Below are 14969 nucleotides of genomic sequence, written 5' to 3'. Positions count from 1 at the left end.
AGTACTCTTTGTTTTCCTCTGCAGTGTCTTTTAGTTTTATGAAAACCCAAAACACTGCCATATCCATGATTGTTTGAACAACTTCATTTGGTTGGTATAAGCAGCTTTCTGGCTGACCGTGAGATGATGTGGAAATTGGATGCCTAAAGAGAAAGTAGTTAACTTCTGTCTCCCTCTCTCTCCCCTTTTCTTTCCCTTTCCACTCCTCCCACTTTCTTCCCTTTCTCCTCTAGGCTTTTCTGGTTTCTCTTTCCCTGTTTTGACATTTCTATGAAATCTCAAAGTAGATTCTTAAGGTCCTTGTAGGCGATATTGACATTAATCTTCACTAATGAATACGTAGGAGGTCTGCAGCTTCTAACATTCAAGGCGAATTATCGTTATAGCTTGATATAGTACACCTCATTTGTTAGGTGGTATTGGCATCTGATTGCAGAGATTTTCTTTCTTTTAACAATTTTAAGTCCTTCCTCTGTGTTAATTTACTTTAACATTATTTCACACAAATTTAGGACTTTAATTGTGAGGATTACTTTTTTCTCCCTTGGACAGTTTTTCAAAGTACATAGTGATCCATACTTGTTTAATGTTACTGTATAAATAATTCATGTTTCTTATAATTATTAAAACAATTCATCTTCTATTGCTGTCACTTTTCCAAGGAGAAAAAAAGGCGAGAACTTGCAGAAAATATGGGAAACATGCTCATATGACAGCTGAGGATGTGGCTAGGGTAAAGCAGGAAACTCCTACCCACAATGCAATGTTACATATACTACCACTTAATAAAATTTATATCAAACATGCTACTGACAAAACCAAAGAAAAATAATATCCCTGCGATACTAGTTAACGTACTAAATATATCTAGGGAAAAGTGAAACTAATCTTTTGGAACCTTTGTACTTAGAGAATATAGTGAATGAAACTGGGACATCATAGCACATTGGAGCCTTTGTGCTATGGGTCTTGCTTGTAGGTGAAACTCTCCTATAAGGAGAACTTTTTGGATATTCACTTTCCTGGAAAAGACACAAAAGGGCACGCTTTCTTTTTTGATTGAATCATTGCAGTATTTTACAGGGTTCTAGAATGTTGTCATCTAGTAAGAAAAATAAGTTAAATTATGAGATGTTCATCATATTTATTTAAACTCTTTACCCATCCAGGTATATTTCTTTGCATCTTAAGTTGGTTTTTATTGCCAGATTTGACATGGGGTTTGAAGTGTTCATTGGAGGCAATTTTCTTTCCAAAGTAATTGTTTTTCTTGCTTTTTAGTTATTGTAACCTACCTATAGCTTACCTGGCCAGTCTATATGCTTTACTAAAGGGAGGTTAGTCTGAGGCAGAAAAACTGATTGTATAATGTCATTGAAAAAGATACAAAGATATCTTTTATAAAAGAAAAGCAGGTTTTAATATCCCTAGAGTTTCTGTTTCAAGTCTTAATTTCCTGTGCTCTTAACTGTCAGACTTTAGTAATCTGGATGAATTTAGTACATTAGTAATTTAGATGAATTTTGAGATTTTATAAGGGAGATTTTCAAATATTTAAGGGAAGATGAGAGAGTTTTCAAATTGGTAAATAATGTATAGAAACTGTTTGAGATCAAGAACAGAAGAGACTATGAAGAACAGAAGAGACCAATGTTAGTTTTGAAAGATTCTTTCTTAGTACTCCCAGTTATGTAAATGGCTACTGTTTCAGACCGGCCACGGTATTTGTCATCTCACCATTTAAACATTAGTATATTGTCTGTCTGTCTGTATCTCTGTTAAGGATGATTTGCTTAATTGTTTGAAGTGTTTTCTCCTGTAGAGACTGCTTATCAATACCAGCTGTAGCGCTGTGGCTTTTCTCCATGGACTCATGGTGGTCTTTGGAACCACGTTCTTCAGCTTTGACAGGTGAGACAGAGGCTCTCCAGTGCCACTGCATTCGGATGAATCTAGCTGTGGTTGGAGAAAGTGCATCTTGCCAAAGTATATGGGTGAGACCACACACAGCCTTTAAAATAGTTATTGTAGGCTTATTTTTAGGGATACATGTCTTGACAGTTCTTTTATTTGTATGCCAATTTCATCGCTGTGTATAGATTTTTCATTGGTTTCTGTAAAAAGGGAGTTGCAGATTTAGGTCTCTATTTGTTAAGTCTTGTGTATAATTTACACTGGAAAATACTTTGAATTCAGCCATAATTAACAATACAGAGAATATATTGAAAATGAATCACTAGAATACTGATCTTTTTGTTTTTATAAATTTGACGGTATTCCCTTTGGAAATCTCAATTTCCCAGTCTGTTTAGTAGTCAAAAATTGCTTCAATTTGTACTTTAAGATTAAATAAATTATGAAAGAATTTGAAAATATTTATAAACTTTACTTGTATTCATAATAAGAAAAAACTTGTGGTTTGTGTTATTCAGAAGTACATATTTTTATAAATTGGTATAATAAAGCAATATTGGTATAATAAAGCATTGTTCAAAATATAAGTTCTGCACTTAAATAAAAGCTTGAAAACTTCGAAACAAATTGCCAAAGAAGTCAGTTTCTTAGTGCATAGGCATAATATGCAAACTATTCAGTCTTTTTATGGGATGATTAAAGCTTTATTTAACTTGGTGAACTCGAAAAATTCACCATATGTTTTTTAAAAAAGCATGTTTTGTCTTCTAAAACTGGCTTTTTCAGTGACCAGTAAAGGGCACGTTTTAGACTTTTATAAAATATTGCTTCTTTTTATAAGATGATACAGTATTTGGGTAGTTAGTTATTCATGATTCCTATTATTCGTGATAGCAGTATTAAAGTGTAATTTCTTAAGTCCTGGCATGTCTTGGTCATAAGACTTCTCACTTGATCAGTGGATGGTGGCTAGGTATATATTTATAAAAAATATAATCAGCTATGATAAGATTGTGGTTTCATTCTAAATATTTTCATAGTGAAAACAGAATCTACTGAGATAATTGGAAATTCAATTTCCTTCCCATCATTATCCCAGTACCTTTCCATTTCTAATGGTTCTGGCAGGGAAGGTCTGGGGAAGTTGTGTTCCTACAGCTTTTCTAGAGAACAAGTTTTTGGAAAGACGAGAGAAGATAGTATACCCAAAAAGACTATTTAAAGAAAAATTTGGTCCTTGTCACTCAGAAACTGATCGTGTATGTGAACCTTGATTGGAGGCTAGATTTTTAAAAAAGCTTCAAAAATCATTTTTAGGGTATTTGAGGAAACTGGAATATGACTTGATATTGATGATACCATGGAATGTTAGTTAAGCATGATAATATCATTGCGCATTCAAAGGAAAATATCCTTACTCTTAAAAAGGTACGTGATGAGTTATTTTCATGATGAGTTATTTTCATGAAGTCAGTACTATACTTAATCAAATTCATACAGAAAACAGATGTGGCAAAATGTTAACAATTGGTGAGTCCAGGTGAAGGACTTTTTTTTTTTTTTTACTGTTTATTATAGGCTTCCCTGATGGCTCAGTGGGTGAAAAATCTGCCTGCCAATGCAAGAGACTCAAATTTGCTCCCTGGTTTGGGAAGAGCCTCTGGAGGAGAAAATGCCAACCCACTCCAGTAGTCTTGCCTGAAAAATCCCATGGACAAAGGAGCCTGGTGGGCTACAGTCCAAAGAGTTGCAAAGAGTCAGACACAACTGAGCACAAATTTACTGTTTTTCATCTTAAACAATAACTTCTGAAAGGTGAAACATTTTATAGAAAAAGTGTATGGGGATTTGATTTCAAATTGAAATCAGATAAATGGGGAAAATTCATTTATTTGTATAATAAGTTTTTTTTTAAGTGAATATGGATAGCCTGGGGTATACATAGCAGTTTTAGGTTTTAGGTTATAGTTTTGTTTTTACGTTGGAATTCTGTTCATATTAAAACAAATAATTTTCACAAATTTATATGTGGCAAATGTCAATTGGAAATGGTAAATTATTTTTGAATATCATTTCAGTTCAGTAGCTTAGTCGTGTCTAACTCTTTGCGGTCCCATGGACTACACCGCACCAGACTTCCCTGTCCATCACCAATCCTGGAGCTTACTCAGACTCAATGTCCATTGAGTCGGTGATGCCATCCAACCATCTCATCCTCTTGTCATCCCCTTTTCCTCCCACCTTCAATCTTTCTCAGCATCAGGGTCTTTTCCAATGAGTCAGTTCTTCGCATCAGGTGGCCAGAGTGTTGGAGTTTCAGCTTCAGCATCAGTCCTTCCAGTGAATATTCAGGACTGATTTCCTTTAGGATGGACTGGTTGGATCTCCTTGCTGTCCAAGGGACTCTCAAGAGTCTTCTCCAATACCACAGTTCAAAAGCATCAATTCTTCAGCTCTCAGCTTTCTTTATAGTCCAACTCTCACATCCATACATGACTATTGGAAAAATCATAGCTTTGATTAGATGGACTTTTGTTGATAATGTCTCTGCTTTTTAATATGAGGTCTAGATTTGTCTTCCCCAGTGGCTCAGAGGTTAAAGTGTCTGCCTTCAATGCAGGAGACCCGGGTTTGATCCCTGGGTTGGGAAGATCCCCTGGAGAAGGAAATGGTAACCCACTCCAGTATTCTTGCCTGGAGAATCCCATGGACAGAGGAGCCTGGTAGGCTACAGTCCACGGGGTCGCAAAGTGTCAGACACGACTGAGCGACTTCACTTTCACTTTCAGGTTTGTCATAGCTTTTCTTCCACAGAGCAAGTATCTTTTAATTTCATGGCTGCAGTCACCATCTGCAGTGATTTTGGAGCCCCCCAAAATAAAGTCTTTCTCTCTTTCCATTATTTCCCCATCTATTTGCCATGAAGTGATGGGACTGGATGCCATGATCTTAGTTTTTTGAATGTTGAGTTTTAAGCCAACTTTATCACTCTTCTGTTTCACCTTCATCAAGAGGCTCTTTAGTTTTTCTTCGCTTTCTGCCATAAGGGTGGTGTCATCTGCATATTTGAGGTTATTGATATTTCTCCCGGCAATCTTGATTCCAGTTTGTGCTTCATCTAGCCTAGCATTTTGCATGAGGTACTCTTCAGATAAGTTAAATTTGAAAACAGCCATCTAAAAAATTACACATTTGTATTACAGTAACTCAAGTCTAGACCAATAAGCTAGAGGTTTTTGAGGCTCAAAATAAACATGTTGTTACTACATCATTGTTTACTATTTGGATGCTTCTAAAATATGTAAAAATGCCTTTAAAAGTAATGATAAGATTCCTGTGACTTTTATCCACAGATTTGTTTTCTTTTCAGATTGTTCTGGATTTAATGCCCAAGCATAAAATATTTAAAAAATCTTGTTAGAGATTATGAACTATTTTCTTTTTTTCATTTATATTTGAATTTAGATCTGAGTAAAGGAATAATAATTTTTGATATTACTTAATCTCTAAAACTTTCATTTTACCCGTCACTGTACATAATATTCAAAGTAAACTAGTTTTCTGAGGATTCATCTACATTAGCTAGACTGACTATTGGGTGATGATGATGATTACAACAAATGAGCAGGAAAAGGACCCATTATTTCTTTTCATTGGTAAAGACCAGTTCAACCCATATTTTGATCTGAACTTGATAGTGTATAAAATTAATAGTGTATTAATACTTTAAAATAAATGAGGTGTTAATACTTAGTATATAAATACTTAAAATATGTGTTAATACCTTAAAATAAATGAGGTATATATAAAATGAGTTTTTTGGGGTTTTTTTAGTATTTATTTTTGTTTATTTATTTGGATGCCCCATGTCTTAGTTGTGGCATGTGGGATCTAGTTCCCTGACGAGGGATCAAACCTTGCCGCCTTGCATTGGGAGCGTGGAGTCTTAGCCACTGGACCACCAGGGAAGTCCCAAAATGATATAGTTTTAAGCAAAAGTTTACAGTTCATATTCTGAAACACCTTATTTTATCCACGATTATTTTAAGCAATTCCAGTTATTACATACCTAACTAAGGATCAGACAGTTGAAAAAATTAGTGCTATATAAATCTCATAAAATTTTATTGTAAAGGAGCAGTCTCCCTCTCTTTTTTCTCCCCTGTAAGCTCTTGGTCTTTGCCTATTTATCCTCATTTATTATTAAGTTCTAACATGATTGTTTTTATACTACTCCCCTTTCCCCAATATTTTAATTATAAGACAGACACATAAATCATGATAAGTCATGAGACTAACCTGTCTGGGAAGTAAGCAGACGCCTCAAAAAGCATCCTCCAAGGTCATTTAAATGGATTCAAACTCCCCTGTCTACCTTAATAGTTTTTAAAAGGTATCACTGTTTTGAAAGTAGTTTAACAAACAGGAGGAACAGTTTATTAACCTTACTTTGTTTTAAAAGTTAAGGAAATATTTAATATTAGGGAAGATTTTTATCCAAAATTAATTCATAACAGTTTTGGCATTTAAAGTTATAATGTTCATTAATAGGAAGATTAACTTTTGAGGAATAAAACCTGGCCTAAAATTTAATGGTTATGTACATATTTATTTATTATGTTTTGCTTTCTCTTTGTACCATTTTAAATATCCGGAGTTCTTGTCCTTTTAGCTATCAACTAATATTTTTTAAAAAATTAGGACTTCTGAAGGTTGCATGTTTCTGGAAGAGCATAGAGATTATTCTATGTAATTGGTATATATGACAGCATTGATCTGTAGTTATTTACTGCATGAAATCTTTATAAAGCTTAACAGTGGAAATGTGAGAAAGAACCACTTAAAAACTTGATAGGTTTTATTTTTTAGAGCCATTTTTATTTTTATAGAAATTTGAGCAGAAAGTACAGAGTTCCTAATATGCTTCCATCAGCCTTCAGTTTTCCTTGCTAATATTAACATCTTGCAGTGGGGCCTTGTGTTTGTTACAATTGATGAACCAGTATTGATATGTTATCTCCTAAAGTCAGTAGTTTATATTAGGCATCATTCTTCATGTTGTGCAGTTCTGAGGCTTGATCAAATGCCTCATGTTATATACCCATTATTATAGTATGATACAGAATATTTTTTCTAGAAATTGCCACAAAATTTTGGTTAAATATGCATATCAAAATTTAACATCTTAACTATTTTAGGAACTGGTGTTTTACTCTTTTTCAGTGCTTTTTCAGAATGTCATAAAGTTGGAATCATACAAAATTAAGCCTTTTCAGGCTGAATTCTTCCACTTAGCAGTGTTCATTTAGCTTCTTCTATGTCTTTTTTTGTGACTTGAAAGCTGATTTCCTTTTACTTCTGAAAAATATTTCATTGTATGGATATACTGCAGTTTGTTTATCAATTTATGTATTGAAGGAAATGTTGGTTTCTTCCAGTTTCTGGCAGTTATGAATAAAGCTACTATAAATATGAGTGCTGGTTTTTTTGTGGATGTAAGTTTTCAAATCATTTGAGTAAACACTTAGGAATGCGATTTCTAGATTGTTTGCTAGGTCATGCTTAACTTTGTAAGAAACTGACAGACTGTCATCCAAAGCGGCTGCATCGTTTTGTGTTCACAGCAGTAAAGAATCGCTTCCATTGCTCCCTGCTCGTCAGATTTGCTGTTCTCAGGGTTTTAGATTTTAGCTATTCTGCTAGGTGTGTAGTGATACCTCATCATTGTTTTAATTTGTAGTTCCTTAATGGCAAATGGTGTTGAGCAACTTTTCATGTGCTTGTTTGCCATTTATATCTCTTAGGGAGGTATCTGTTCAGATCTTTCCCCCATTTTAAATTAAAATCTTTTAAATTGACTTTTAAGAGTTCTTTGTATATACCACATTTTGTTTATACATTCATTTGTTGATGGACACTTGAATTATTTCTACCTTTAGGTCATTATGAATAATGCTGTAATTGAACATTGATATACCTTCATGTTCTTTCCTTGGCTTATTGCATTAGCTGGAACTTCTCATATGAAGCTGAATAGGAGTGATGAAAGGTAATATCCTTGCCTTGTTACTGATCTTAGGGAGGAAAGCATCTAGTTTCTCACCATCAAGTATGACATTAACTATGGAGTATTTTGCATATATTTGTTATCAAGTTGAAGAATTTTAATTTGCTGAGAATTTTTATCATGAATAGGTGTTGGATTTTGTCAAATTTTATCTATTGATAGGAGCATATGGCCTTTAGTCTTTTGGTATGATGGATTAGATATGCTGATTCTCAAATAATTCCCATTTGGTTGTGGTGAATACTTCTTTTTATACATTATTGAATTTTATGGAGTTTTTTTTTTTCATTTATGTTCATGGAAGATGTTATTATGTATTTTTCCTTACTTATAATGTCTTTGTCTGGTAATAGAGAATGGTGACCTCATAGAATGAGTTAGGCAGTATTCCCTCTGGATCAGATTGTAGAGAATTGCAGATAATTTCTTCCTTAAATTTGCTGGAATTCACCAGTGCAACCATCTGGGCCTGGCTTTTTCTGTTTTGGAAGATTATTAATTATTCATTCAATTTTTGAAATAGACATTGTCCTATTCAGATGATCTGTTTGTCATTGTGTAAGTTTTGGTAGCCTATGTCTTTCAAGGAATTGATAGTAGTCTAAGATGAGAGTTCTTTGCAAGTGACTGAGGGCATGCTTTTATATTAAAAAAAAATTTAAGGAAGAGGATAAGGCAACAAAAAGCCACCACTGTAGAAGAAATGAAGAATGCTTTTTCTGATTTGTTTTTGTTGTTCAGTTGTGAAGTTGTGTCTGACTCTTTGCATCCCTGTTGACTGTAGCATGCCAGGCTCCGCAGTCCTTCACTAACTCCTGGAGTTTGCTCAGATTCATGTCCATTGAGTTGGTGATACTGCCTAACCATCTCGTCCTCTACCACTCGCTTCTCCTTTTGCCTTCAGTCTTTCCCAGCATCAGGGTCTTTCCAGTGAATCAGCTCTTTGCATTAGGTAGTCCAAGTATTGGAAATTCGACTTCAACATCAGTCCTTCAGTGAACATCCAGGGTTGATTTCCTTTAGTATTGACTGGTTTGATCTCCTTGCGGTCCAAGGGCCTCTCAAAAGTCTTCTCCAGCACCATAGTTCAAAAGCATCAGTTCTTTAGCTCTCAGCCTTCTCTATGGTCCAACTCTCATATCTGTACCTGACTACTGAAAAAACCATAGTGTTGAGTATATGGACCTTTGTTGGCAAAGTGATGTCTCTGCTTTTTTTAATATGCTGTCTAGTTTTGTCATAGCTTTCATTCCAGGGAGCAAGCATCTTAATTTCATAGCTGCAGTCACTGTCTGCACTGATTTTGGAGCCCAAGAAAAGAAAATCTGTCATTGCTTCCACTTTTTCCCCTTCTATTTGCCATGAAGTGATGGAACTGGATGCCATGATCTTAGTTTTTTGAATGTTGTGTTTTAAGCCAGTGTTTTCACTCGTCTTTTACCCATATCAAGAGGCAGTTTAGTTCCTCTTCACTTTCTGCCATTAGAGTGGTATCATCTGCATGTCTGAGGTTGTTGATATTTCCCTTGGCAGTCTTCATTCCAGCTTGTGATTCATCCAGCCCAGCATTTTGCATGATGTACTCTGAAGTTAAGTTAAATAAACAAGGTGACAGTATACAGCGTTGTTGTAGTTCGTTCCCAATTTTGAACCAGTCATTTGTTTCATGTCCAGTTCTTAAGTGTTGCTTCTTGACCTGCATACAGGTTTCCCCAAAGACCGGTCAGGTGGTCTGGTGTTGTGATCTACACGGTCTTAGGTTTTAGCAGAAGTAGATGTTTTAGTAGAAGTAGATTCTCTTGCTTTCCACATGATCCAGTGAATCTTGTTCTTTTCCTTTCTTTTCTTTGATTGTGGCCAGCCTTGTGGTTGTGAACCACACTGTTCTTTAAAATTGAACTAACACTCATTCTAAGATTGTAAGGATCATTTAAATAACTTGGCAGATAAAATATTTGGCATATTACAGAGTATTATACATTTACCTTTACTTTTTATGTTGTGATGTGCAGTTCAAACTGAAATTGGATTTAAACCATAGGTATGTTTCTTAGTTTTTACAAGACATGTATAGAAAGGGAATCATAAAACTAGATTATGATCAACCATTGGGCAAACTAATTGAAGCCTACAGTATTAAGTTTTTGGTTATTCCTTTTTACTTTTAAAATATATTATTCTTGATAACAGTTTCTGTATAAGATGGCTGAGAATCTATTTCATTTTCAATGCCTGTTTGTTGGCAGAAGGGCTGCTTTCACTAAAATTTGCCATTGGTAGGCTTTGTTGTACATCGTGTTTATATTAATTTAGAAAATGGCAAAATGTTGCATAATATGAAGAACATAGGCACTCGTAATTCTTTTTCCTAGAGATAAAATTTTAAATCAGCCTTTTTTTTTTTTTGCATGTATTTGAGGCATACATATGTATATGTATGTGATGTTTTAATTTAATTTTTAAGTTAACATTGTGGTATGTTTTCTAAATATATTAGAAATCTCTAATACCATTTTAGTTGCTCTATAGTGTTCCTTCTTGTAGGTGGTATAGCATTTTCATATGGTTGAACTGTTATTTCTCTAGTTTGTATATTTAATACCTTTTTTTTTGTATTTGGGTCTTCAATTATTTTAAGGTTTCTTTAATTTCAGGGGTTACCTCTTTTAGAACCTATTACTGCTTTTGTTTTTAAATAGTCATCAGTTTAATATCATTGCATTATATAATTCAATGAAGCATCTTTACTTATTTTGATGCTTTTTAAACTGGAAACTTCTGTGATTTTGTGGCTTTTGACCAGGGATAATCAAAAGTCATAAGATTAAAATGAACCATATTTTATTTTATTTTATTTTATTTTTGAACCATATTTTAGAAACATCATTTTTAAGTTTGGGTAAGTAACTTTAAAAATATAATTTAATGTGGATGTAGTTATGAGATCAAGGTTAAGTTAGAAGGACATTTAAATATAGAACTGGAGATTTAAAAAAAAATTGATAAATTCTGGCATTTTGATAGGGAGCTTTGAGAAATAAATTGGTTTAGTTTGCAATACATAAGATTTTCAAAATTTATCATTTAGTTCATAAAATAATGAGTATGCTGCTAATCTCCAATCATGTATTTTTCTCGTTTGAGCAGACCAAGTAGCTGTGTATGTTTTACAATGTATTGTTTTGGACTTCTGAGTTATGTGTCATTAAAATTAGATAACATTTTAATAAATATTCTTTACACATGTTAGGCATATCTTGTAAGATTTGTTTCTGGTTTTTGTAAACGATTTGGTATTTTACAGATAAATCAAGTGTGTGGAAACTTCCGCACAGATGTGTGGAAATTAACTGTGAAACATCTTTAATTCTCCTCTTCAATCCATTTTTCCTTCATTTAAGTAACTAAAATTAAATAAGAAAGAATTTTAGTTTTTCCTGATTATGACACTCACACATGTACTTTGTTGAAGTGTAGAAAACAAAATTTTTCATTGGCACCATCATTCTTCCAGTCATTCAGTTTGCTATTTTGTTCTTTGACTGCTTCGTTTTTTTAATTCTTATCACTTGTTTCTCTGTATCCTTTCTTTTCCTTCCATTTTTCCAACTTGGTTTAGACTCAGAACTTCCCTACTTTTGTCTTATGAATTATGACTTCATTCCTCTGTCTCCAAATTTATGCACTCTAGTACTTAAAATTTTTTCTTTTATTACTACAGACCTCTTATATACTTATATATAGTTAGGTTACATGCTTGTTCTAAGTAACAGCACTAAACATTATATCCTGAAGTTGTTTCTCACTGTCTGTGCTTCTTTTTATTCCGTTGGCTTCTTTGTCTCCACTTTCTCAAGTCCTGGTCATCCTCCAAGTTTTCACAAACCCTACCTTTCTGTAAAACTGGTTAGTGAACTTCAGAGTGAGAACCGCATGAGGCTATAGAAAGCTAACCGCTCTGGACTTTGTCAAAACTATGTTCTAGCCCCAGCTCTGCTGATGATCAACTCTGTGATTCAACCTCTGAAATTTTCTGCTTCTTCATCTCTACAGTGGGCATAATCATTTTATGAATAGTGTGAAAATTAAATTAGATCATATTTGTAAAGTGCCTAATACAAGGAACCGGTTAAGTAAATTATGCTGAGTCACTCATTCAGTATGTACGGGATGTCTGGATGTGCTGGGTCTTCTCTAGGTGATGAACTACACAGGGGAGTAGATGTTGAAATTTTAAAATTATACATACCATTAATAATTTAAGGGAGAAGGGTTATGAAGGTGATAGAAAGTAAGACTGTCTTTTATATTTTCAGTAATAAAAGCAAAATTTCCTGTGCTTGAATAGCAAAAAGGCCTTTTCCTGCTGCAGCTAAAGAGACTCTATATAGAATGTTTATGAACGTATCTTTAGATTTTTTAAAACCAGGGTAGCTTTAGGATTGTGTGATTTAGGTTGATAAACCTCAACCTCACTGTTTTCATCTATAAGATAGGGTTAAGAGTGAAAGTGAAGTCTTTCAGTCGTGTCCAACTCTTTGTGACCCTGTGGACTGTAGCCCACCAGGCTCCTTTGTCCATGGGATTCTCCAGGCAAGAATACTGGAGTGGGTTGCCATTTCCTTCTCCAGGGGATCTTCCCCACCAAGGATTGAACCCAGGTCTCCCTCATTGCAGGCAGACACTTTAACCTCTGATCCACCAGGGAAGCCCTTCCTCTCAATTCAGTTCAGTTGCTCAGTGGTGTCTGATTCTTTGCGACCCCATGGACTGCGGCATGCCAGGCTTCCCTGTCCATCACCAGCTCCCGGAGCTTGCTCAAACTCATGTCCATCGAGTTGGTGATGCCATCCAACCATCTCATCCTCTGTTGTCCCCTTCTCCTCCTGCCCCCAATCTTTCCCAGCATCAGGGTCTTTCCAGTGAGTTGGTTCTTCTCCAAAGTATTGGAGCTTCAGCTTCAGCATGTCCTTCCAACGAATAATCAGGACTGATTTCTTCTAGGATTGACTGGTCTGATGATCTTGCAGTCCAAGGGGTAGTTCCTCTTGGACTCTCAAGGTAGTTCTTCTAGCCTTGGACTTTTGTTAAGAATGTGATTAGATAATGTATGTAAGCCAGTTAGCACAGGGCTGCTGTGCTATTGTAGGTCCTCAGTAGTAACACCACCAGAGATAAAGAAATGGAAGGAAGTACGTGAATGCTAAGTGACTTGTCCACAGTCTTGCAGTTAGGAGTTGGGAATGGCAGCAAAAGAAGCTGCCATTGCCACCTACCTCTCTCACTGCCTTCTGTGAGTTTGTGGTTTCTGGTATCACCAAAGTTTTATCCATGTTGTTTTTACTGCAGATGTTTGTTACATGGAAGAATAGGCAAGGGGAGAGAATCATAGTGAATTTTCCTTGGCAGTTGAGAGGAATTTGCCTATCAGTGATACTTGCTGATCGTCAAGAATCTAGAGAGTCTGGTGAAATACTGTATGTACAGAATTACTATTAGATTGCTGAAAGGTCATAAGATTGATAATCTAATTGTGGTTTAGATTGACTTCTAAGAGAACAAGTAATATTTTGAGAACTCTTTGTTCTACTTGGTGATACCATTGATATAAGGAAAGCTGTATTATCTTTTAATTCTGAAGGGTATCATTTACATTTTTTTTTCTTATCACTTAATAACTGTGACTTTGGATAAACCACATAACCTCTGAGTTGCTATCCAAAATAATTAAAAGTGATGATAATGCATCTGGAAAGATTATTGTAAGGCTAAAATGAGATAAAGTTTAATACCCCCTAACATAATGTTTATGTTTAGCTCGTAGTAGATGTGGCATTCATGCATTATATCATTGCTTTGTCAGCTGTGAAGCTTCTCTTTTTATCTCCCATTTTGCAAATGAGGAAGCAGAAGCCCAGAATTGACCCAGTTCATACAGCCAATAGGTAGTGTGTCTAAGATTGGAACCCAGATCCATCTACCTTCTTTGCTAACTAGAATTCTGTATAGAAGAGTTATGTTTTAGGTGGAGTTTAGACCAGAAAGCGTTTCTGATATCTCTTCTAGATTTTATTTTCTGAAGGCCAGTCTTTGTAGTTTCTCTCTTTTGCTTGCAGTGTAGAGGTTGAATAAGACTTTCTGGGCAAGTCTGTGGGACTAAATGCTGGGTACTTCACTTTCCTGACCTTCGAGTTCCTCATTTGCCAACTGGTAGTAGCATGGCATCTTTCTCAGTGGGATTTTGTGACATCATACTGGGGGGGGATGCTTTAGTATGTAGAGTAAGCCCTCAGTGTTAGCCACTGTTACGATTCAGTGTTAGAATCAGTAGTATGCAGAGAGTTGGAATTGGATAGACTTGAAGTCTGGTATAATTCTTCATACTTTTCAGCTTTGAGTGAATTAAGTTTTTGGAAACTTAGTTTTTTCCTTATCCTTATCTTTGAAAAGAGGTAAGACCTACCGCAGTATTTTTGTTGATGTTTATTGGATAATTTTATTTAAAACAGCACCCAAGAGAATACATGCAAAATTAATGTGAGCCTTTTCTCTCGTTCTACTTCCTACTCCTGCCTTTTTGTGGACTCTTCAGTTTCCTGTCCTTCTCTAGAAGGGGTTCTTTTGGTTCTAGGATGTTGCAGTTCAGGACTGCCTACACTGCTGCAGATGTAGTATAGCCTGTGCCTGGGGACAGTCTGTCTCACTCCCTCTGGGCCAGTTACAGGTCATATTAGCTCAGTCATTGTCTTCTTTTTGTCTGCAATTGAAAACAAGAGTCCTTCTTACTTTCCAAATAATTTTAAAATTGAGATAGAATTTGTCCAAAGAAAGACAATTGTATTTTAATATTTAAATAAGAAATTGTTACTGTTAAAAATTCATACTTCAGTATTGGTACTGGTGTTAACAACTGACTTGTATAGTTTTTCTTTAAAATTTTTCAGCAAGCGTATTTCGTTGTTATTTCCCCCTCAGCAGTCAGACTCAC

At 35.0% G+C, this 14969-nt stretch overlaps 1 protein-coding gene across 4 annotated transcripts in view; it reads left to right on the top strand.

Moving 5' to 3' along the window:
• Nucleotides 1-14969, top strand: part of SUPT3H (SPT3 homolog, SAGA and STAGA complex component) — a 375450-nt gene that overhangs the window by 48807 nt on the left and 311674 nt on the right. Inside the window, exon 1 of one of the 4 annotated variants that reach the window (XM_061146851.1) lies at nt 1893-1911. The exons of the other annotated variants lie outside the window; for them this stretch is intronic. The gene's annotated coding sequence lies outside the window, so the exon portion shown is untranslated. Of the gene's footprint in view, nt 1-1892; nt 1912-14969 lie in introns of those variants that run through there. 4 annotated transcript variants of the gene reach the window in all.

Source organism: Dama dama, chromosome 7 (assembly GCF_033118175.1).
Source record: "Dama dama isolate Ldn47 chromosome 7, ASM3311817v1, whole genome shotgun sequence".
NCBI lineage: Eukaryota > Metazoa > Chordata > Mammalia > Artiodactyla > Cervidae > Dama > Dama dama.
The sequence above is the reverse complement of the archived record's forward strand: the minus strand, read 5'-3'. Positions and strand labels throughout refer to the sequence as shown.